Source organism: Chiloscyllium plagiosum, unplaced genomic scaffold, assembly GCF_037043375.1.
Source record: "Chiloscyllium plagiosum isolate Xiang-an unplaced genomic scaffold, Cpla_swu_hap1 HiC_scaffold_27, whole genome shotgun sequence".
In the NCBI taxonomy this organism is placed as follows: domain Eukaryota; kingdom Metazoa; phylum Chordata; class Chondrichthyes; order Orectolobiformes; family Hemiscylliidae; genus Chiloscyllium; species Chiloscyllium plagiosum.
The window spans coordinates 13,332,294-13,355,581 of record NW_028270165.1 but is presented as its reverse complement, the minus strand read 5'-3'; the positions used below and the strand labels follow the sequence as shown (position 1 = coordinate 13,355,581).

At 47.0% G+C, this 23,288-nt stretch overlaps 1 protein-coding gene and 1 non-coding gene across 2 annotated transcripts in view; both read left to right on the top strand.

Moving 5' to 3' along the window:
* Nucleotides 1-8,744: 8,744 nt before the first annotated feature.
* trnam-cau (transfer RNA methionine (anticodon CAU)) lies at nucleotides 8,745-8,816 on the top strand. Its single transcript has one exon. It is a non-coding gene; the product is annotated as a tRNA-Met (tRNA).
* Nucleotides 8,817-12,896: 4,080 nt separating this feature from the next.
* LOC148143160 (uncharacterized) overlaps nucleotides 12,897-23,288 on the top strand; it is a 223,379-nt gene continuing 212,987 nt past the window's right edge. The window contains exon 1 of the mRNA XM_087975782.1: nucleotides 12,897-12,948. The gene's annotated coding sequence lies outside the window, so the exon portion shown is untranslated. The remainder of the gene's footprint in view (nucleotides 12,949-23,288) is intronic.

The following is a 23,288-nucleotide window of genomic DNA, read 5'->3' as shown; positions in this document are numbered from 1 at the left end:
AACGCTTTGCTGCTTGCAATTCTTGGAGCAATGTGGAATGTACTTCACACTGAGCAAGTTTCAGCTGGCTCAGTGTCTCCGATGTACATTGCTGTGTTTGCCGCCAGCTCACAGAGAGAACAATAGGAAGGACGTAGGAGTGAATAACGATCCGCGTGAGAGGGCGAATAACTGTTAATGGAGACTGTTAGCGGCTAACAATACGTAGTGTGTCATAGCAGACGAGGTGATAACAAGGAGTCGTTTGTGTGGTAGGGGTCAAGGACATGGGGGAGTTCAGGCCCTAAAGTTATGGAACTCGATATTGAAGACCGGAGGGCTGTAAGGTCACCAAGTGGAAAATGAGGTGTTGTTCTTTCATCTGGAGCTAGAGCACAGCTGCAAGCCTGAGACAGAGATGTTGGCCAGGGAACAGGGTGATGTGTTAAAGTGGCAGGCAACCGCAAGGTCAGGGCCTTTTTTTCCGCGGGCAGAACCGGGATGTTCTGCGAAGCAGTCACCCAGTTTATGCTTCATGCTACATTGGGGAAATGACACTGTGAGCAGCGAATGCAGTGAACTAGGTTGTGGCAAAAGTGCTGCTTCACCTGGCAGGTATGTTTGAGCCCTTGGATATTCAGGAGGGAGCAGGTAAATGGGCAGGTGTTACACATTCGGCGGTTGCAGGGGAAAGTGCCTTGTCACGATGGGAGGTGGGTGTGGGGTGTTGCGAGTGAAGGAAGAGTGGAACCGAGGTGGAACCCCTGGCACAACGGGTGCGTGTTGGGACCATAACCCAGCTGAGAAAGCATTCTCTCCTATTCACTCAATGTCGTCTTTAGCAGCTTTCCGGTATAACAGCGCTCTGTTCTGCACCTCGCCTTCTCATCTGCTGCCGAAAAAAAGCTTGGACATAAATATTTCCCAGTGATCTACTGGCCCAATGTGCACAGTCGCGTTGATACACTCGTGGAGGTCTGCGTGGTCTTCTCCTGTTCTCTGTATCCTATGTTGAGGAGGGCAATGCTTGTCACTGGCCACTCGGGTGTCAGAGAAAAGTTTCGAAACAAAATGGTTGAATTATCTGCCAGTGGAGAGAGCCCGGTTCCCGGGGACGGGACAAACAGCAGCAGGGAGACTGAATGAGAAGCAGCTGTTCGGGAAACTCTTTGCCGTTTGCAATTCTCAGAGCAATCTCAAATGTATTTCATACTGAGCAAGTCTCAGGTCGCGCAAGCGGTGTGGGGGGTTAGTAGCGCTTCAGCCCTCTGGCTCGTTGGTCTAGGCGTATGATTCTCGCTTAGGGTCCTTTACTGTACCAAATTGCGAGAGGTCCCGGGTTCAAATCCCGGACGAGCCCGCGTTTTTTAACTTGACTTGTGCAAAACTCTCTGATTAATTTTCTCAAAAAACGCCTTCGTGAAACAAGGTTGGGCTGTTTGGAGTACGAATGAGGCAGAAGACAGGGAAGTGAAATGGTTGGAGATAGTGTTCAACAGGTTGACGTGAGTGGTGCGGTGTTTGAGGAATGTCAACAATCAAGGGAGATTGGAAAATTGGAACAGCTCTCCTCGGAGAACCGAACTTTTCCAAGTCATGAGGGACCTAGAAACAGGAAATAATGTTGTAAAATGCTCCCACACCTGAAAGGATCCTCAACGATTCGGCAGAATTTGAAAGTCACGAGGAAAAGAAGTAAAAGTGACATTAGGAAGAACGTTTTCGTACAGGGACTGGTTAGGGTCAGTAAGTCCCTGTCTGACACTGACAAAGAGGAAGATTCAATGGACACAAAAGGGAATTCGGTGGTCACGTTCAGATGTGCAGATTTACGCTGAGAAGGCGAGACAATGAAACGAATAGAGACACACGTTTACTTAAGTGTAGAACCAGCAGAGCGAAGGTGGGCCGCATGGCCTCCGTCTGCGCTGTGACACATGTTGTGATTCAGTGTGAAATCACAGTTCGACCAACAGAATGTGGGAATTTAGAAATAAGTTTATATTTACACAGCCTCCATACGTCTGCGAAACAGTATATTACACGGCAGCAGTGGAGGTCTTTGACATCAGGCTCGAACGTGCCTGCCGCGTGCCAGACGGAAACCTGAAGTGTTCTGTGGAAAGGGCGCCACGTGCGGCAGCAGAGTGGCGCAGCGGGAGCGTGCTGGGCCCATAACCCAGAGGTCGATGGATCGAAACCATCCTCTACTATTGTTCAATGTCACCTCGAGCTGCTTTCCTTTGGATGGGTGCTCTCTCTTCTGCAAGCTGCCTTTGCATCTCCTTACCGAATGCCCAAATGGCATGTTAGCATATCGATGCACTCGTCAAATCAAGAGGCACGATTTTAGAGGTCTCAGAGGTATTCTGGTCTTCGTCGGTTTCCTCTGAACCGAATCGCAAACCCAGTTCTCTGCGATGCCAATCAGCTGGTAAAGTTGAAACACATGCCTTGCGGTTTTGTCCATTCCTTGCAGTAATTCGCCACCCTGGTCCAGACGAGCATGACAAGCATGTCAGAAACCGCATCACGACTCAGACATAGTCCCCTACTATTAGGACGGATACCACCGATTGTGAATAACCTCAGAGAGAGAGAGAGAGACAAGTGACAGACAGTCGCCGTGGACGCGATGGGCTGAACGGCTTCTGTCTGCGCGAGAATGATGCTACGTGTTTATGCCGTCCCACTGCCTGTCTCTGGGACAGAGAGGCTGAGGGGGCAAAACTGGTTCATTTTTAACCGTCCCTTCCGTGTTGGACTGCCTGCAGTGCCTCAGCTCAGGGCCGTGGGGATGACTCTCAGTGAGTGAAGGTTTCACTCGGATTCTCTTCATCTGGGGCACTTGGGGCTCAGATGTTAACTGCTGCGCGGTCGCAGCAAAGAAAGCAATGCCCACTTTGCAATAGACTTTCCGTAAGATTGCTGCGTGAAGACGATTTCTGAACACCAAGAAGACTGCACAACCATGTGAATTTACCTGAGCGAAGAGTCCTCGGTGTCCATTTCTTTCTGTCCTGCCAGCACAGCATCTTTCTATCTCTCCGATAACAGACCCTTGGAGAAAGTTCACAATCAAAGTTGTTCATGTTCCCCGCATTAATGTAACTGACACCTCTCACCCCAAGGGTTTCAGAGAGAGAGAGAGAGAGAGCAGAAGAGCGAATGGACTCTACCCGCACCCCACCCTACACCCCGTCCCACCCCGCAGAACAACGTGCAAGTAGAAATGAAATGGTTTAATTTTCCACCAGTGGAGGTAGTCCAGTTCCTGGGGATGAGACAAATATCAGCGCCCCGGGGACAGAATGACAAGCAGATGTTCTGGAAACGCTTTGCTGCTTGCAATTCTTGGAGCAATGTGGAATGTACTTCACACTGAGCAAGTTTCAGCTGGCTCAGTGTCTCCGATGTACATTGCTGTGTTTGCCGCCAGCTCACAGAGAGAACAATAGAAAGGACGTAGGAGTGAATAACGATCCGCGTGAGAGGGCGAATAACTGTTAATGGAGACTGTTAGCGGCTAACAATACGTAGTGTGTCATAGCAGACGAGGTGATAACAAGGAGTCGTTTGTGTGGTAGGGGTCAAGGACATGGGGGAGTTCAGGCCCTAAAGTTATGGAACTCGATATTGAAGACCGGAGGGCTGTAAGGTCACCAAGTGGAAAATGAGGTGTTGTTCTTTCATCTGGAGCTAGAACACTGCTGCAAGCCTGAGACAGAAATGTTGGCCAGGGAACAGGGTGATGTGTTAAAGTGGCAGGCAACCGCAAGGTCAGGGCCTTTTTTTCCGCGGGCAGAACCGGGATGTTCTGCGAAGCAGTCACCCAGTTTATGCTTCATGCTACATTGGGGAAATGACACTGTGAGCAGCGAATGCAGTGAACTAGGTTGTGGCAAAAGTGCTGCTTCACCTGGCAGGTATGTTTGAGCCCTTGGATATTCAGGAGGGAGCAGGTAAATGGGCAGGTGTTACACATTCGGCGGTTGCAGGGGAAAGTGCCTTGTCACGATGGGAGGTGGGTGTGGGGTGTTGCGAGTGAAGGAAGAGTGGAACCGAGGTGGAACCCCTGGCACAACGGGTGCGTGTTGGGACCATAACCCAGCTGAGAAAGCATTCTCTCCTATTCACTCAATGTCGTCTTTAGCAGCTTTCCGGTATAACAGCGCTCTGTTCTGCACCTCGCCTTCTCATCTGCTGCCGAAAAAAAGCTTGGACATAAATATTTCCCACTGATATACTGGCCCAATGTGCACAGTCGCGTTGATACACTCGTGGAGGTCTGCGTGGTCTTCTCCTGTTCTCTGTATCCTATGTTGAGGAGGGCAATGCTTGTCACTGGCCACTCGGGTGTCAGAGAAAAGTTTCGAAACAAAATGGTTGAATTATCTGCCAGTGGAGAGAGCCCGGGTCCCGGGGACGGGACAAACAGCAGCAGGGAGACTGAATGAGAAGCAGCTGTTCGGGAAACCCTTTGCCGTTTGCAATTCTCAGAGCAATCTCAAATGTATTTCATACTGAGCAAGTCTCAGGTCGCGCAAGCGGTGTGGGGGGTTAGTAGCGCTTCAGCCCTCTGGCTCGTTGGTCTAGGCGTATGATTCTCGCTTAGGGTCCTTTACTGTACCAAATTGCGAGAGGTCCCGGGTTCAAATCCCGGACGAGCCCGCGTTTTTTAACTTGACTTGTGCAAAACTCTCTGATTAATTTTCTCAAAAAAACGCCTTCGTGAAACAAGGTTGGGCTGTTTGGAGTACGAATGAGGCAGAAGACAGGGAAGTGAAATGGTTGGAGATAGTGTTCAACAGGTTGACGTGAGTGGTGCGGTGTTTGAGGAATGTCAACAATCAAGGGAGATTGGAAAATTGGAACAGCTCTCCTCGGAGAACCGAACTTTTCCAAGTCATGAGGGACCTAGAAACAGGAAATAATGTTGTAAAATGCTCCCACACCTGAAAGGATCCTCAACGATTCGGCAGAATTTGAAAGTCACGAGGAAAAGAAGTAAAAGTGACATTAGGAAGAACGTTTTCGTACAGGGACTGGTTAGGGTCAGTAAGTCCCTGTCTGACACTGACAAAGAGGAAGATTCAATGGACACAAAAGGGAATTCGGTGGTCACGTTCAGATGTGCAGATTTACGCTGAGAAGGCGAGAGAATGAAACGAATAGAGACACACGTTTACTTAAGTGTAGAACCAGCAGAGCGAAGGTGGGCCGCATGGCCTCCGTCTGCGCTGTGACACATGTTGTGATTCAGTGTGAAATCACAGTTCGACCAACAGAATGTGGGAATTTAGAAATAAGTTTATATTTACACAGCCTCCATACGTCTGCGAAACAGTATATTACACGGCAGCAGTGGAGGTCTTTGACATCAGGCTCGAACGTGCCTGCCGCGTGCCAGACGGAAACCTGAAGTGTTCTGTGGAAAGGGTGCCGCGTGCGGCAGCAGAGTGGCGCAGCGGGAGCGTGCTGGGCCCATAACCCAGAGGTCGATGGATCGAAACCATCCTCTACTATTGTTCAATGTCACCTCGAGCTGCTTTCCTTTGGATGGGTACTCTCTCTTCTGCAAGCTGCCTTTGCATCTCCTTACCGAATGCCCAAATGGCATGTTAGCATATCGATGCACTCGTCAAATCAAGAGGCACGATTTTAGAGGTCTCAGAGGTATTCTGGTCTTCGTCGGTTTCCTCTGAACCGAATCGCAAACCCAGTTCTCTGCGATGCCAATCAGCTGGTAAAGTTGAAACACATGCCTTGCGGTTTTGTCCATTCCTTGCAGTAATTCGCCACCCTGGTCCAGACGAGCATGACAAGCATGTCAGAAACCGCATCACGACTCAGACATAGTCCCCTACTATTAGGACGGATACCACCGATTGTGAATAACCTCAGAGAGAGAGAGAGAGACAAGTGACAGACAGTCGCCGTGGACGCGATGGGCTGAACGGCTTCTGTCTGCGCGAGAATGATGCTACGTGTTTATGCCGTCCCACTGCCTGTCTCTGGGACAGAGAGGCTGAGGGGGCAAAACTGGTTCATTTTTAACCGTCCCTTCCGTGTTGGACTGCCTGCAGTCCCTCAGCTCAGGGCCGTGGGGATGACTCTCAGTGAGTGAAGGTTTCACTCGGATTCTCTTCATCTGGGACACTTGGGGCTCAGATGTTAACTGCTGCGCGGTCGCAGCAAAGAAAGCAATGCCCACTTTGCAATAGACTTTCCGTAAGATTGCTGCGTGAAGACGATTTCTGAACACCAAGAAGACTGCACAACCATGTGAATTTACCTGAGCGAAGAGTCCTCGGTGTCCATTTCTTTCTGTCCTGCCAGCACAGCATCTTTCTATCTCTCCGATAACAGACCCTTGGAGAAAGTTCACAATCAAAGTTGTTCATGTTCCCCGCATTAATGTAACTGACACCTCTCACCCCAAGGGTTTCAGAGAGAGAGAGAGAGAGAGAGCAGAAGAGCGAATGGACTCTACCCGCACCCCACCCTACACCCCGTCCCACCCCGCAGAACAACGTGCAAGTAGAAATGAAATGGTTTAATTTTCCACCAGTGGAGGTAGTCCAGTTCCTGGGGATGAGACAAATATCAGCGCCCCGGGGACAGAATGACAAGCAGATGTTCTGGAAACGCTTTGCTGCTTGCAATTCTTGGAGCAATGTGGAATGTACTTCACACTGAGCAAGTTTCAGCTGGCTCAGAGTCTCCGATGTACATTGCTGTGTTTGCCGCCAGCTCAGAGAGAACAATAGGAAGGACGTAGGAGTGAATAACGATCCGCGTGGGAGGGCGAATAACTGTTAATGGAGACTGTTAGCGGCTAACAATACGTAGTGTGTCATAGCAGACGAGGTGATAACAAGGAGTCGTTTGTGTGGTAGGGGTCAAGGACATGGGGGAGTTCAGGCCCTAAAGTTGTGGAACTCGATATTGAAGACCGGAGGGCTGTAAGGTCACCAAGTGGAAAATGAGGTGTTGTTCTTTCATCTGGAGCTAGAACACTGCTGCAAGCCTGAGACAGAGATGTTGGCCAGGGCACAGGGTGATGTGTTAAAGTGGCAGGCAACCGCAAGGTCAGGGCCTTTTTTTCCGCGGGCAGAACCGGGATGTTCTGCGAAGCAGTCACCCAGTTTATGCTTCATGCTACATTGGGGAAATGACACTGTGAGCAGCGAATGCAGCGGACTAGGTTGTGGCAAAAGTGCTGCTTCACCTGGCAGGTATGTTAGAGCCCTTGGATATTCAGGAGGGAGCAGGTAAATGGGCAGGTGTTACACATTCGGCGGTTGCAGGGGAAAGTGCCTTGGCACTATGGGAGGTGGGTGTGGGGTGTTGCGAGTGAAGGAAGAGTGGAACCGAGGTGGAACCCCTGGCACAACGGGTGCGTGTTGGGACCATAACCCAGCTGAGAAAGCATTCTCTCCTATTCACTCAATGTCGTCTTTAGCAGCTTTCCGGTATAACAGCGCTCTGTTCTGCACCTCGCCTTCTCATCTGCTGCCGAAAAAAGCTTGGACATAAATATTTCCCAGTGATATACTGGCCCAATGTGCACAGTCGCGTTGATACACTCGTGGAGGTCTGCGTGGACACTCTCCTGTTCTCTGTATCCTATGTTGAGGAGGGCAATGCTTGTCACTGGCCACTCGGGTGTCAGAGAAAAGTTTCGAAACAAAATGGTTGAATTATCTGCCAGTGGAGAGAGCCCGGTTCCCGGGGACGGGACAAACAGCAGCAGGGAGACTGAATGAGTAGCAGCTGTTCGGGAAACTCTTTGCCGTTTGCAATTCTCAGAGCAATCTCAAATGTATTTCATACTGAGCAAGTCTCAGGTCGCGCAAGCGGTGTGGGGGGTGAGTAGCATTCCGGCCCTCTGGCTCGTTGGTCTAGGCGTATGATTCTCGCTTTGGGTCCTTTACTGTACCGAGTTGCGAGAGGTCCCGGGTTCAAATGCCGGACGAGCCCGCGTTTTTTAACTTGACTTGTGCAAAACTGCCTGATTAATTTTCTCAAAAAACGCCTTCGTGAAACGAGGTTGGGCTGTTTGGAGTACGAATGAGGCAGAAAACAGGGAAGTGAAATGGTTGGAGATAGTGTTCAACAGGTTGACGTGAGTGGTGCTGTGTTTGAGGAATGTCAACAAACAAGGGAGATTGGAAAATTGGAACAGCTCTCCTCGGAGAACCGAACTTTTCCAAGTCATGAGGGACCTAGAAACAGGAAATAATGTTGTGAAAATGCTCCCACACCTGAAAGGATCCTCAACGATTCGGCAGAATTTGAAAGTCACGAGGAAAAGAAGTAAAAGTGACATTAGGAAGAACGTTTACGTACAGGGAGTGGTTAGGGTTAGTAAGTCCCTGTCTGACACTGACAAAGAGGAAGATTCAATGGACACAAAAGGGAATTCGGTGGTCACGTTCAGATGTGCAGATTTACGCTGAGAAGGCGAGAGAATGAAACGAATAGAGACACACGTTTACTTAAGTGTAGAACCAGCAGAGCGAAGGTGGGCCGCATGGCCTCCGTCTGCGCTGTGACACATGTTGTGATTCGGTGTGAAATCACAGTTCGACCAACAGAATGTGGGAATTTAGAAATAAGTTTATATTTACACAGCCTCCATACGTCCGCGAAACAGCATATTACACGACAGCAGTGGAGGTCTTTGACATCAGGCTCGAACGTGCCTGCCGCGTGCCAGACGGAAACCTGAAGTGTTCTGTGGAAGGGGCGTCGCGTGTGGCAGCAGAGTGGCGCAGCGGGAGCGTGCTGGGCCCATAACCCAGAGGTCGATGGATCGAAACCATCCTCTGCTATTATTCAATGTCTCCTCGAGCTGCTTTCTTTAAGATCGGTGCTCTCTTCTGCCAGCTGCCTTTGCATCGATTTACCAAAAAGTCGGATATCGATGCACTCGCCAAATCAGGTGGCATGGTTTTAGAGGTCTCAGTGGTATTCTGGTCTTCGCCGGTTTCCTCTTGAACCGAATCGCAAACCCAGTTCTCTGCGATGCCAATCAGCTGGTAAAGTTGAAACACATGCCTTGTGGTTTCGTCCATTCCTTGCAGTAATTCGCCACCCTGGTTCAGACGAGAATGACAAGCATGTCAGAAACCGCATCACGACTCAGACATCGTCCCCTCCTATTAGGACGGATACCACCGATTGTGAATAACCTCAGAGAGAGAGAGAGAGAGACAAGTGACAGGCAGTCGCCGTGGACGCGATGGGCTGAACGGCTTCTGTCTGCACGAGAATGATGCTCCGTGTTTATGCCGTCCCACTGCCTGTCTCTGGGACAGAGAGGCTGAGGGGGCAAAACTGGTTCATTTTTAACCGTCCCTTCCGTGTTGGACTGCCTGCAGTCCCTCAGCTCAGGGCCGTGGGGATGACTCTCAGTGAGTGAAGGTTTCACTCGGATTCTCTTCATCTGGGACACTTGGGGCTCAGATGTTAACTGCTGCGCGGTCGCAGCAAAGAAAGCAATGCCCACTTTGCAATAGACTTTCCGTAAGATTGCTGCGTGAAGACGATTTCTGAACACCAAGAAGGCTGCACAACAATGTGAATTTACCTGAGCGAAGAGTCCTCGGTGTCCATTTCTTTCTGTCCTGCCAGCACAGCATCTTTCTATCTCTCCGATAACAGACCCTTGGAGAAAGTTCACAATCAAAGTTGTTCATGTTCCCCGCATTAATGTAACTGACACCTCTCACCCCAAGGGTTTCAGAGAGAGAGAGAGAGAGAGAGAGAGCAGAAGAGCGAATGGACTCTACCCGCACCCCATCCTACACCCCGTCCCACCCCGCAGAACAACGTGCAAGTAGAAATGAAATGGTTTAATTATCCACCAGTGGAGGTAGTCCAGTTCCTGGGGATGAGACAAATAGCAGCGCCCCGGGGACAGAATGACAAGCAGATGTTCTGGAAACGCTTTGCTGCTTGCAATTGTTGGAGCAATGTGGAATGTACTTCACACTGAGCAAGTTTCAGCTGGCTCAGAGTCTCCGATGTACATTGCTGTGTTTGCCGCCAGCTCAGAGAGAGAACAATAGGAAGGACGTAGGAGTGAATAATGATCCGCGTGAGAGGGCGAATAACTGTTAATGGAGACTGTTAGCGGCTAACAATACGTAGTGTGTCATAGCAGACGAGGTGATAACAAGGAGTCGTTTGTGTGGTAGGGGTCAAGGACATGGGGGAGTTCAGGCCCTAAAGTTATGGAACTCGATATTGAAGACCGGAGGGCTGTAAGGTCTCCAAGTGGAAAATGAGGTGTTGTTCTTTCATCTGGAGCTAGAACACTGCTGCAAGCCTGAGACAGAGATGTTGGCCAGGGCACAGGGTGATGTGTTAAAGTGGCAGGCAACCGCAAGGTCAGGGCCTTTTTTTCCGCGGGCAGAACCGGGATGTTCTGCGAAGCAGTCACCCAGTTTATGCTTCATTCTACATTGGGGAAATGACACTGTGAGCAGCGAATGCAGTGAACTAGGTTGTGGCAAAAGTGCTGCTTCACCTGGCAGGTAGGTTTGAGCCCTTGGATATTCAGGAGGGAGCAGGTAAATGGGCAGGTGTTACACATTCGGCGGTTGCAGGGGAAAGTGCCTTGGCACTATGGGAGGTGGGTGTGGGGTGTTGCGAGTGAAGGAAGAGTGGAACCGAGGTGGAACCCCTGGCACAACGGGTGCGTGTTGGGACCATAACCCAGCTGAGAAAGCATTCTCTCCTATTCACTCAATGTCGTCTTTAGCAGCTTTCCGGTATAACAGCGCTCTGTTCTGCACCTCGCCTTCTCATCTGGTGCCGAAAAAAGCTTGGACATAAATATTTCCCAGTGATATACTGGCCCAATGTGCACAGTCGCGTTGATACACTCGTGGAGGTCTGCGTGGACTTCTCCTGTTCTCTGTATCCTATGTTGAGGAGGGCAATGCTTGTCACTGGCCACTCGGATGTCAGAGAAAAGTTTCGAAACAAAATGGTTGAATTATCTGCCAGTGGAGAGAGCCCGGTTCCCGGGGACGGGACAAACAGCAGCAGGGAGACTGAATGAGAAGCAGCTGTTCGGGAAACTCTTTGCCGTTTGCAATTCTCAGAGCAATCTCAAATGTATTTCATACTGAGCAAGTCTCAGGTCGCGCAAGCGATGTGGGGGGTTAGTAGCATTCCGGCCCTCTGGCTCGTTGGTCTAGGCGTATGATTCTCGCTTTGGGTCCTTTACTGTACCGAGTTGCGAGAGGTCCCGGGTTCAAATCCCTGAAGTTGGCATGTTCTCTCCCCCTTGTGTCTGTGTTGGTTACCTCTGGGTGTTCTGGCTTCCTCCCACAGTCCAAAGATCTGCAACCAGTTCTTCATCCAGACACCCCCTCTGGACAAGCCCTTCGCATACTTAGGATCTGTTCAGGTGAGGAGGAACACGACGCAATGTTCTTCACAGCTTGCAGCACATTATTGATGAGGATGAGCACCTCACCAAGACCTTACCCCCTTCAAACAACCGCCAAACTTTAAACAGATAATTGTTCGCAGTAAACTGCCTGGCCTTCAGGACAACATGATACAACTCTGTCACGGCAGATAATGAAAGACGTATCAGAATGTTGACACGATTACCACCATTACACGTGAGGACACCACCCACCATGAGTGCAGCAGGTACTCATGTGACTCAGCCAACATTGTTTATCTCATATGCTGCAGGCAATGATGCAAACAAGTCTTGGTATATTGGTGAGACCGAGCAGAGGCTACAGCAACAGATGAATGGACACTGCACAACAATCACCAGCCAGGGTGTTTCCTCCCAGTCAGGGAACAGTACAGCGGTCTGGGACATTCAGCCTTGGACCTTCGGGTGACTATCCTTCAAAGTAGACTTCAGGATGGGCAACAACGGAAAGTGGCTGGGCAGAGGCTGATAGCCAAGTTCAATACCCTTTGAGACGGCCTCAACCGGGACCTTGGGTTCATGTCACACTACACTATACATTCTCTCTCTCTCTCATACACACGCGCGCGCATGTATTCACACACACCCTCTCGCAGACTTATACTCCATTATACACTCTCTCTCTCTCACACACACACACACCCACACCCTCTCAGACTTATTCCCCATTACACTCTCTCACACACACATGATCACTTGGTTTCTCCTGCACACACACACACATACATAAAAGTTTGTGGGTTGAATTTGTACTTGCAGAATCGCATTTTATTTTGCTCAAAAACTCATGCACGTAAGATTCTGTAATACAACGATAGAAATAGAATCCGTCTGACCTAACATTGGGACACAGACAGACTTTAACTTAACACCTTCAATGCATCATCTGATTGAGATGACACCTATTGTTAAAAGCTAGCTTGACAACGTAACTTTTGAAAAGTTTTAGGATTTACATGTGAAGGAACCGAAACTAACATGATCCTTCTAAAAAATGGTCGAGGTAAGCTAAAGTTGTTTAATATTCCATCCCATGTCACTGCAATCCTGGTGCTATAAAGTCTGTGTGTTATGATTCTGCTCCACAACCAACGATGAAGGAGCAGCGCTTCGAAAACTAGTGATTCCAAATAAACCTGTCGGGCTATAACCTGGCATTGTGTGATTTTTAACTTTGAAAATCTGCAGTAATGCCAACATCTCCATACTGCGCATGCTTCTCGGTGTCAGCACGCACTGCGCATGTTCCACGGTGTCAGCAAACTATTACACATGCTCACGCAACAAGCGGAAACACTCCGTGACCTTGTTTTGATGGACCAATGAGAAGCTCTGGAGGACCGGATGTAGACCGGTCCTCCTGCCAATCACAGCAAACCCATCGTCTGGATGCGGAAGTAGGACCATGTGCTTCTGAGCTGGTTGTTGCTGCTCCTCCCTCTCTGAATGAAGATTGAGCTTCACCCCAGACTGCAACTTCCTTCCTCTCTCCAACATCTGTGAGTTCAACACACTCTTTTCTCAACCCCTTTTCCATTCCGGGGTTGAGCTGTTGACTTGCAGGAACTGAAGGGAAACGGAATGAATCCAGGGAGGGGACAGAATCTGGGAAAGTTAGTCCAGGTCTTTTTTTCAATGGCAAATACAGGAGAATTGACATTTCAGGCTCGAGCCTTTCATCAGCAATGATGTTGGATGAACAAAGGGGCCTCTGCGTCCTTCTAATCCAGTCAATGCAAGTTGTCAGACAGGTGCAGCAAGTAGTGAGCAAGGCAAGTGGTATATTAGCAAGAGGAATTGAGATCAGAAGTGGGGACGCCTTCCTGCAGTTTGGGCGTAATTGAATATATCCAAGGCTGAGTTCATCTGATTTTTGAACAACAAAGAAGTGATGATTATGGGGGAGGCAAGACCAGTGCAGATCACTTACTATGCTGACTATGTTCTCAAACTAAACTGGACCCACCTGCCTGTGTTTAACCTATATCCCTCTGAACCTTTTATATTGGAGTCATAGAGATGTACAGCACAGAAACAGACCCTTTGGTCCAATTTGTCCATGACTATCAGTTATCCTAATCTAGTCTATTTGCCAGCCCTGGGCCATATCCCTCGAACCCCTTCTATTATAGACTGTGAGAAACAAAAGCTCACTCACTTTAATAATTTCAGTCCGAGACAAATATCTGAATAACAGCTTCTTTTTTTATTTATACACCTATAGGTGGGTGCCTTGTCTAATTACCAGGTAAGGTAATTACAGAATGCACACTATATCCAAAAAACCCTCACAATTTATACCATATTTTTTTCCTTATTCCATTGTCTGTTCCCTGCTTCGCTTACGTCACTCATTTCCTTAAGACTTATCCCACAACTTCTGTTTATCCTGTTTTGTCCGTGACAAACTCTTATCTCTGACTCCCATAAGGGTGTTTGACGTCAGTCTATTATAGATTATTGATTAGGCATATCTTTTCTTCTATCAGCATCTATTTCCATCCAGAGGCCACTTTGACCTCTTTGATTAGGGTTAGTTCCTGTGTCTTCAGGAAGGGAAACAGATGCTTTCCTGTTTGCCCATATATCCACCATTGTTCTGTATTCATGTCTCATGCTCACATATCCTTTGTTTTTGCTGAATATGTATTTTCTCATTCCTATTCTGTATCAGAATTTATACTTGCAGAAATAACATTAATTCATTTATATCCCACAATTTCCCCTTTTTCTTTTCATTACTATCTGTTATCTTCTGCATTTTTGTCTCCCTCTTTTTTTTTAAACATTGTTCCCAAAATTCGCAAGCATCATTTCAGAGATTTCATCCATCTTAGTCTCACTCATCTCCTTATTATTTAGTTGATAAAGTCCCTCTGTCAAATTTCCCCTCAGGGGCATTCGTTTCATCAAGGCTGTTTCAATCAGTCTTTGGGTGAGCCCTCGTATACAGGGTATGATACAACAGCCAATGGCCCCAATACCCCGACTACTACTATCAGGGAAGTAAGGATAGAAACCACGACCCCCTTCCATTTTCCAAACCAGGATTCAAGCCACCCTGTGAGAGATGTGTCTACTCCTGAATTCTCAGCCAGTTCCTCTGCTAAGGTAGTCAATCCCCGTAAGGCCCGAGTAATTGAACCATCAGGCGCAGTATTATTAGGAATAAAGGTACAACAGCTTCCTCCTAACATCACACATACACCCCCTTTCTCTGCTAAAATCATATCAAGGGCTATTCTATTTTCCCATGCCATCCTACTCGTCACATCAAGCTGTTCTGATATTCCTTTAACCGCCTCTCTTGTATAATTTATAAATCGCTGTTGATTATAGAAAATGTAATTTATCCAATCTACATTTTTATTAATTGTTACCCACCAAAAGAGAGCTGACTCAAAGCCTGCTGCAATCTGGTTACGAGCCTTGAATTCATCAGGTACTCCCCTAGGAACTCTTACCGAATCAAGATAAATCCTGTCATCAAAAGAAGTATCTAACAGTAATCTCTTACCCCTTCCCCTTTTTCTTACTATCTTCTCCTTCTCAAATGCCAAGGTAAATGGAATTGCCAATTGTACAATTGCGCATATCCCTTTCCAATCCGGAGGTAGTGTGGGTCTCAATATTTTTCCTCCACAGTACCACCACAGATCCGCTCGGGGAACCTTTAATGCCGAGTAGTTCCCTTCCTTCTCCGTTTCGGTAACATTCTTAATCTCTGTACACAATTTCAGCTCCCCCAAATCTCTCGACCGGCTTGTACCTCGCCTGTGCACACATGACGTGTGATTTCCAACTGCGGCAGAAAATGTGGGGGGAACTTTTGCATCTTTCTCCTCCAAGGGAGGGAACATCAGAGATAGGGAGGTACAATTCCTATCATTCCATGCAGTCTCATCCTGATACAGGGCTATCATTCATTTCATGCCCTTCCTGTCTCGCTTCCACCCGAGCGGAAAGGGAACCACCTGGGCCACTGGCCTACCGGAGGCACATGCATAGCAATTGCTTTTGTTCAGACTTTTTACAGTATACTTTACCCATTCAACCCAGGCATTTGTATCCCCGTACCCAGTCTCTATCTCGATGGTCTGTTTCAAATCCTTTACCTCTATAATTTTTACTACTTTAGGATCATCGGGAGGGGTGAAAGGTTGTATCTCATTACCCAGTAATTCTACCCGTTTTCCCTGTCCTACGCTAATTCGAAAACAACAGCCCACAAATCCCTTCCCATTTGCTTTCATTTCAATCCCAAATGTTTCATTTAATTGTATCTCATAAGTGCCACCTCCCAAAACTGCTTCGTGCCATGTGGTTTTCCTTATCGTTAAATATATGGGGTTGCACTTTTTATTGGGACAATCGCGTGCTGGTCGGAAGGGGGCCCGGTGTATTGTGACAAGACCATTATACCAGGTACCATCCCCGAGGCCATCCCCAGAGGACTTAAGATGTATCTCTGAGTTGCGGTATTGTCTCTGATTAGCTACATCCCCACAATTTACTAAGCTACATACATCAGTGTCTATTACTTGTGGATTATCAGACTCAGGAACCATTAATAATACATATGAAAATGATATTTGACAAAATCCTAATACCAAGAGGGCTAGCATCATAACTCTAAGCATTCCCAGTATTCTAATCGCTATGCTAAAACACAAAAAGCCTTAATATACAATCTTACAGAAATAATCCCGCGCCCGCATCGCCACTGTATAGTCAATTACTCAAAGTCTCTTTAGTCTGAGTTTCAGCGGGTCTTGCGTTGATTCGGCTGTCCAGACCTCTTCCTCAACTGGAGGGTCCACTGGCCCTTTGATCCGAGTGTAGTGAGTCCAGCCTTTTTCCGCCGTCCTTATTGCCGTTTCGGTAGTCAAAAGAGCCTGGTACGGCCCTTCCCAGTCTGGCTGCAGCTTAGTCTCTGTCCATGATTTTATTAAGACCCAATCTCCTGGCCGGATGGGATGAACAGCAAATTCAAGGGGCGGAGTCTGTGCCAATTGACCCTGTTTTCTGAGGAAAGATAAAGAGGAGGACAAGCCCAGTATATACTTCTTTAAAAACAAATCTTTAGTTTCAGGAATTGGCAATTCTCCCTGCGTTCCCAAATAAGGTAATCCAAATAAAATTTCATAGGGGGATAGTCCCAAATCTTTCCTTGGGGCTGTTCGTACTCGCAAGAGAGCTATAGGTAAACATTTGGTCCAAGGGAGTCTGGTTTCTATGATCAATTTAGAGAGCTGTCATTTGAGTGTTTGGTTCATTCTCTCGACTCTTCCTGATGATGGTGGATGCCATGGAGTATGGAATTCCCAGGAAATCCCCAACCCCTTCATTACCCCCTGTAACACTTTAGAGGTAAAATGAGTTCCTTGGTCGGAATCTATACGGTTCACTAACCCATATCGGGGAATTATGTGCTCTAATATTGTTTTAGACACCCCATTTGCAGTGGCGGTAGCCAGGGGGTATGCTTCAACCCAACCAGATAAATGATCTACTATGACCAACATATATTTTAATCTTCCTACTCTAGGTAGTTCAGTATAATCTACTTGTATACTCTGAAAGGGTCTCAATCCTGGGTCTCTTCCTCCCTGGGCCTGTTTTCTCAGAACTTTTTTATTTACCTTTCTGCATATTATGCATCCCTCACATATTTGTTTAGCAATGGTATATATCCCTTTACATCCATATTCCCTGAGAACTAAATCACACATTGCTTGTACTCCCCAGTGACTGCCTTGGTGTAGGATAGCCATAATCTCTCGCATCATCATTTTGTTTAACATTTCCCTTCCATCAGATAAATTCCAATGCCCGTCAGCTGTCTTTGTAGCCCCTAAATCTCTCAATTCTCTTTCTTCCTTTTCAGTAAATATAGGAGCTTCCCTAGGACCTGGAACAGTAGGTATTAGGGAATGAATCACCACTTCTTGTGGGTTCAGGGCGGCTTCCCTAGCCACTTCATCAGCTAATCTATTTCCCCTAACCTCTGGTTCATTTCCTTTCTGATGACCATTTACGTGCACTACGGCTATCTCTTGGGGGAGTAATAAAGATTCCAAGACCCGTTTAATCAATTCTTCATGAACTAATTCCTTCCCCCGGCTATTGATCAATCCTCTTTCCTGCCATATCTTTCCGAACGTATGCACAATACCAAATGCATATTTAGAATCAGTGTATACTGTTCCCTCTTTATTTTCTAATGTCCTAAGGGCTCTCTCCAACGGATAGAGTTCGCAGGTCTGAGCTGACCACCCATTTGGCAACCTTCCTGCCTCCACCACACGACTTTCTGTCCCGTCTACGACTGCATACCCATTATGCCTTTTCCCTTCAATCACCCGGGATGACCCGTCTATAAAAAGTCTAGCCCCTGCATGAAGTGGAACATCTCTCAGGTCCATACGGACCTTAGTTTGGTATTCAATAATGTCAAGGCAGTCGTGCCCTGGATTCTGAGGAGAGTCTCCTTCCCCTTTCCAAAGAAAAGCAGCTGGATTTAAACAATTGTCGGTGACCAACACTAAATCATCCTTTTCTATCAGTATCGCCTCATATTTCAAAATCCGCGAGTCTGTCAACCATCGCCCAGCTTTTTGGTTTAGGATTGTTCTCACTTGATGTGGAGTGCTTACTATTAGGGCTCCCCCAAATGTAAGCTTTCTGCTTTCCTCCACCAACAGTGCAGTGGCAGCCACAGCCTGCACACACTCAGGCCACCCTAGGGATACTGGATCCAATAGCTTTGAAAGATATGCTACTGGCTGTTTCATCCCTCCCCACCTCTGGGTTAATACTCCTAAAGCTGCTCCCTTATCTACGGTGACAAAGAGGTGGAAGGGTTTATCTAGGGAGGGTAAGGCTAACACGGGGGCATAAATCAAATCTCTTTTGAGTTTCTCGACTAGTTCTTTTTCCTCATCATTCCAATTTAGATGTTCTGGCTCCCCCTCTATTAGTTTGAGATATAATTTCCTAGTCTTCTGAGCATAGGAATCTATCCACAATCTGCAATATCCCGTTAGACCCAAAAATCTGCGTAACTCTCGTTTAGTGCTGGGCAGTGGCATCCCCACTATTCCCTCTATCCGCTCCGGGCTTATCTTTCACTTACCCTCACTCACTAAATGTCCCAAGTATTTTACTTCTTGCTCCACATATTGTAATTTGTTTTTAGATACTCGCAGGCCCTGCTGGCCCAGAAAATTCAATAATTTGTTAGTGGCTTCTACTAGTCTGTCTCTTCTTATTCCTGATACTAAGAGGTTGTCTACATACTGTAACAGGGTAGTCCCCTTGGGGCTGCTAAATTTCTCCAATATTTGTTCTAACTTCTGTCCAAATAAATTCGGGGATTCCGTAAACCCCTGGGGGAGCACAGTCCATCGGTATTGCTGTTTCCGCCCTGTCTTGGGATCCTCCCATTCAAAGGCAAACAAATTCCTACTTTCCTCCGCCAAGGGACAAGCCCAAAAGGCATCCTTTAAATCTATCACACTAAACCATTTGTGGTCATGAGGGATCTTACTTAATAACGTATAGGGGTTTGGCACCACTGGGTGCCTGACCTGCACTATCCGATTTAATGTTCTCAAATCTTGCACCAATCGATAAGTTCCATCAGATTTCCGTACTGGTAGAATTGGGGTATTATAAGGAGCCATACATGGCTCCAACAGTCCATCTCTAATCAGTCCCTCAATTACTGGCTGCAATCCTCGTTTACCTTCTATGGAAATAGGATATTGTCGTTCACAGACAACGTCCCCTTTCCGTTTTAAATTTATTAAAAGGGGAGGGATCTGTAGTTTTCCACGATTCCCTTCTCTAGCCCATACTATAGGGTCTATCTCTCTCTCTGCATCCTCTGTCAATATTGCCAGTTGTACAACTAATTCCTTTTCCTGAATTCCAATCTCCAGTCCTAAAAGGATAATTAGGTCTCTCCCCAGTAAGTTACTTCCTATATCAGGGATATATAGCAGTTCCCCTGTAATCCTACCTTTAGGACCTTCTATCATCATAGGTTCAAATAGTGGAACAGTAAATCCTTCCCCTTTCACCCCCGAAACAGTAATTGACCGTGTTAACATTTCTACTTTCTTTGGTTTAAAATTTAGCGATGACCGTGCTGCCCCCGTATCTACTAGGAAGACTACCTCTTCCCTACAGGGTCCCACCTTCAAGTTTATCAAGGGTTCCTGGTGGGCCCCCGAGGGCAGGAACCCCTGACACCCCTATTCTTCATCATAATTCATAAGCGGAATTGCCTTTTCTTCCCTTTGTAGATCAGGACACTCCCGCTTAAAATGCCCTATCTTTCCACAATAATAGCATCCTGCCTGTAGCGACTTCCATCTCTGCCCCTGTCGCTCAAACCCTCTATCAAATGTTCCCCCTTGTCCTCTCCCTCTCCCTCTCCCTCTCTGTCCTACATGCTGCCTCCTGCCACTCCGGTTGCTCACTATTGGTTCCATTCTCCTCTTAATTACCTCATCAACTGTAGCTACCATCATTTTCGCCTTCTGTTTTTGTCTCTCATCCTCCCTCTTTACAAACACTTTCTGTGCCTCTCTCAACAATTCATCTAATGGTTTTTCGCTCCATCCTTCTATCTTCTGTATCTTTCTCTGTATGTCTGGCCATGCTTTTGTCACAAAATGTACTTTCAAAAGACCCTGTGCCACTGGGTCCTCAGGGTTCATTCCAGAGTATTTCCGCATTGAGTCCCTTAATCTTTGCAAGAAAGCTGAGGGAGTCTCATCTTTCTCCTGTCTAATTTCAAAGGCTTTAATCAAATTCTGTGACTTCGGAACTGCCTCCCTTATCCCTTTTAGAATCAGGTCTTTCAATTCCCTCATTTCTTCTCGATGCTCCGGGTTTTGGTTTTCCCACTGGGGGTCTCTGAGGGGAAACTTCACCTCTCCCTGTCCAGCATCCCCATCTCCAATCGGGTGTTCCCTGTCCCATATTTTAATGGCAGCTCCTCGTATAAGTCCCCTCTCCTCCCCAGTAAATAGTATATTCAAAATAGACATTAATTCAGCCCAGGTATACAGACTGGGCCCCAAAAATTGATCAATTTGTTCAGACAACCCAACCGGATCCTCAACCAGGACCTTCATTTCCTTTTTAAATGTTCTGACCTCCCCACTGGTGAGGGGGGCACTTACAAACCCATTCTCTTTGTCCCCTATGGGTACCTCCCGAAGGGGATAAGTCGTTACGTTTTTCCCCTTTTTCTTTTGTTTTCCCCCCTTCGACTTTGATTTAGATTCTCCGGAGGCCTCCTCTACATCTACTGTAGCTTCCCTTTCTTTTGCTGAGAATTGAGGGTCAGGAACAACAACATCCCCAGCCCCTGTCCCTTCGTCCTCCTCTTGTGAATCATCTGTTCCCTGTCTGTCTGTCTGTCCTCCTTCCCCTTGTTCACCTAACCTGATTTTATGGTACGGGGGGGGGCAAACAGTTAAGAGGATCCCAGGGACTAGGTGGGGCAGAGGGGGAATCCTTTGTCTTTACTAACATCATTCCCAAACTGCCCTTCCAACAGGACGCATAATCCGCCTCCTCTTGACTAAAAGGTTGTTTTCCATTCACATACAAATCTAAATACTGACAGACCCAATCCTCGTCCGAACCATACTTTGGCCAGAAGACAGCCGGATGAAGGATTGGTTCTTTGGTCCATATTAAACAACAATATTTAATCATTTTCTTTTTATCTTTTGCCCTTGTACAAGCATTACTTGTCCAATCCCGCAACATCCTCCCCAACAGACTTTCAGGAGGAATGTTACCAGGGACTTTTTCATCCCTTACTCCGTGACAGCTACTCTGCCTACCCCCCATTTTCCCGGGGCCCTCGCTAGTCCCCCAGCGAGTAAATTCCTCTTTTCCCGGCCACCAAGGCAATACTTAAAAGTCAATTTTCTTACCTTGGTCTGTGCACAGAGTTGTCTGGCCCCTTTTGTCACCGTATCTTCTATCGAGCTCCTATCACTGTCTGATTCAGATGTCTCTCTTGTGGGATTCACATCAGTCACCCAAGGGAGTAGACCAAACCGGGACACGAGACCGCTCCTCAATGGGGAACGGGACGCGTCTTCCCAGTGTCCAAGGCCAGCCACTCCCCCCTGGTGATGGAAGAAAATCCCGGACACGAGCCCCCAATTGTGAGAAACAAAAGCTCACTCACTTTAATAATTTCAGTCCGAGACAAATATCTGAATAACAGCTTCTTTTTTTATTTATACACCTATAGGTGGGTGCCTTGTCTAATTACCAGGTAAGGTAATTACAGAATGCACACTATATCCAAAAAACCCTCACAATTTATACCATATTTTTTTCCTTATTCCATTGTCTGTTCCCTGCTTCGCTTACGTCACTCATTTCCTTAAGACTTATCCCACAACTTCTGTTTATCCTGTTTTGTCCGTGACAAACTCTTATCTCTGACTCCCATAAGGGTGTTTGACGTCAGTCTATTATAGATTATTGATTAGGCATATCTTTTCTTCTATCAGCATCTATTTCCATCCAGAGGCCACTTTGACCTCTTTGATTAGGGTTAGTTCCTGTGTCTTCAGGAAGGGAAACAGATGCTTTCCTGTTTGCCCATATATCCACCATTGTTCTGTATTCATGTCTCATGCTCACATATCCTTTGTTTTTGCTGAATATGTATTTTCTCATTCCTATTCTGTATCAGAATTTATACTTGCAGAAATAACATTAATTCATTTATATCCCACATAGACCAATCCAAATGCCTCTTAAATTCTGTAATTATACCAGTCTCCACCACTTCCTCTGGCTGGTCATTTCATATATGCACTACTGTGTGAAAAGGCTCCCCTTTGAGCTCTTTTATGTCTTTCCCCGTTCGCCCAAAACCTTTAGTTCTGCACTACCCCACCCCAGGGAGAAGACTTTGTCTATTTACCCTATCCATGCCTCTCATGACTTTATAAACCTCTAAGGTCATCCCTCAGCCTCCGACGCTCCAGGGAAACAGCCGCAGCCTATTCAGCCTTTCCCGAGAGCTATTTTTTTCAAATCTGGCAACATGCTGGTAAATCTTTTCTGAACCCTTTCAAGTTTCACACCGTCCTTCTGATGGGCAGGAGACCAGAGTTGCATGCAATATTCCAAATGTGGTCTCACCAATGTCCTGTAGAGCTGCAACATCACTACCTCCCAACTCCTTTACTCAGTGCTGTACCCGATAAAGGAAAGCATGCCAAATGCTGCCTTCACTATCCTCTCTACCTGGGACTCGACCTTCAAGGAACTATGAACCTGCACTCCAAGGTCTCTTTATTCAGCAACACTCCCCAGGACCTTATACACTTTATGCTAAGTCCTACTTTGATTTGCTTTCCCAAAATCCAGCACTTCACATTTATTTAAATTAAACTTCATCATTCATATACTAATCCAAATGTCTTTTAAATGTTCTAACTGTATCTGCATCCACCCCTTTGTCTGGAAATTCATTCCACACACAAACCACTCTCAGGGGGGAAGAAAATGGCGACCCTCATGTCCTTTTAAAATCTTTCTCCTCTCTCTCTTTCAAAATTTGCTCAGTAATCTTGACCCCCAGCCTAGAGAGAGGATTTTGGCCGTTCACCTGATCTATACCCCTCACGATGTTATAATCCTCCTCTGCTCCAGTGGAAAAATTTCCAGCTTATTAACCTGAATGTAGGTATATTCATGGCAGGTCAGGCAGCATCCGAGGAGCTACCTGATCTGCTGTGCTTTTCCAGCACCACTCTAATCTAGACTCTGGTTTCCAGCATCTGCAGTC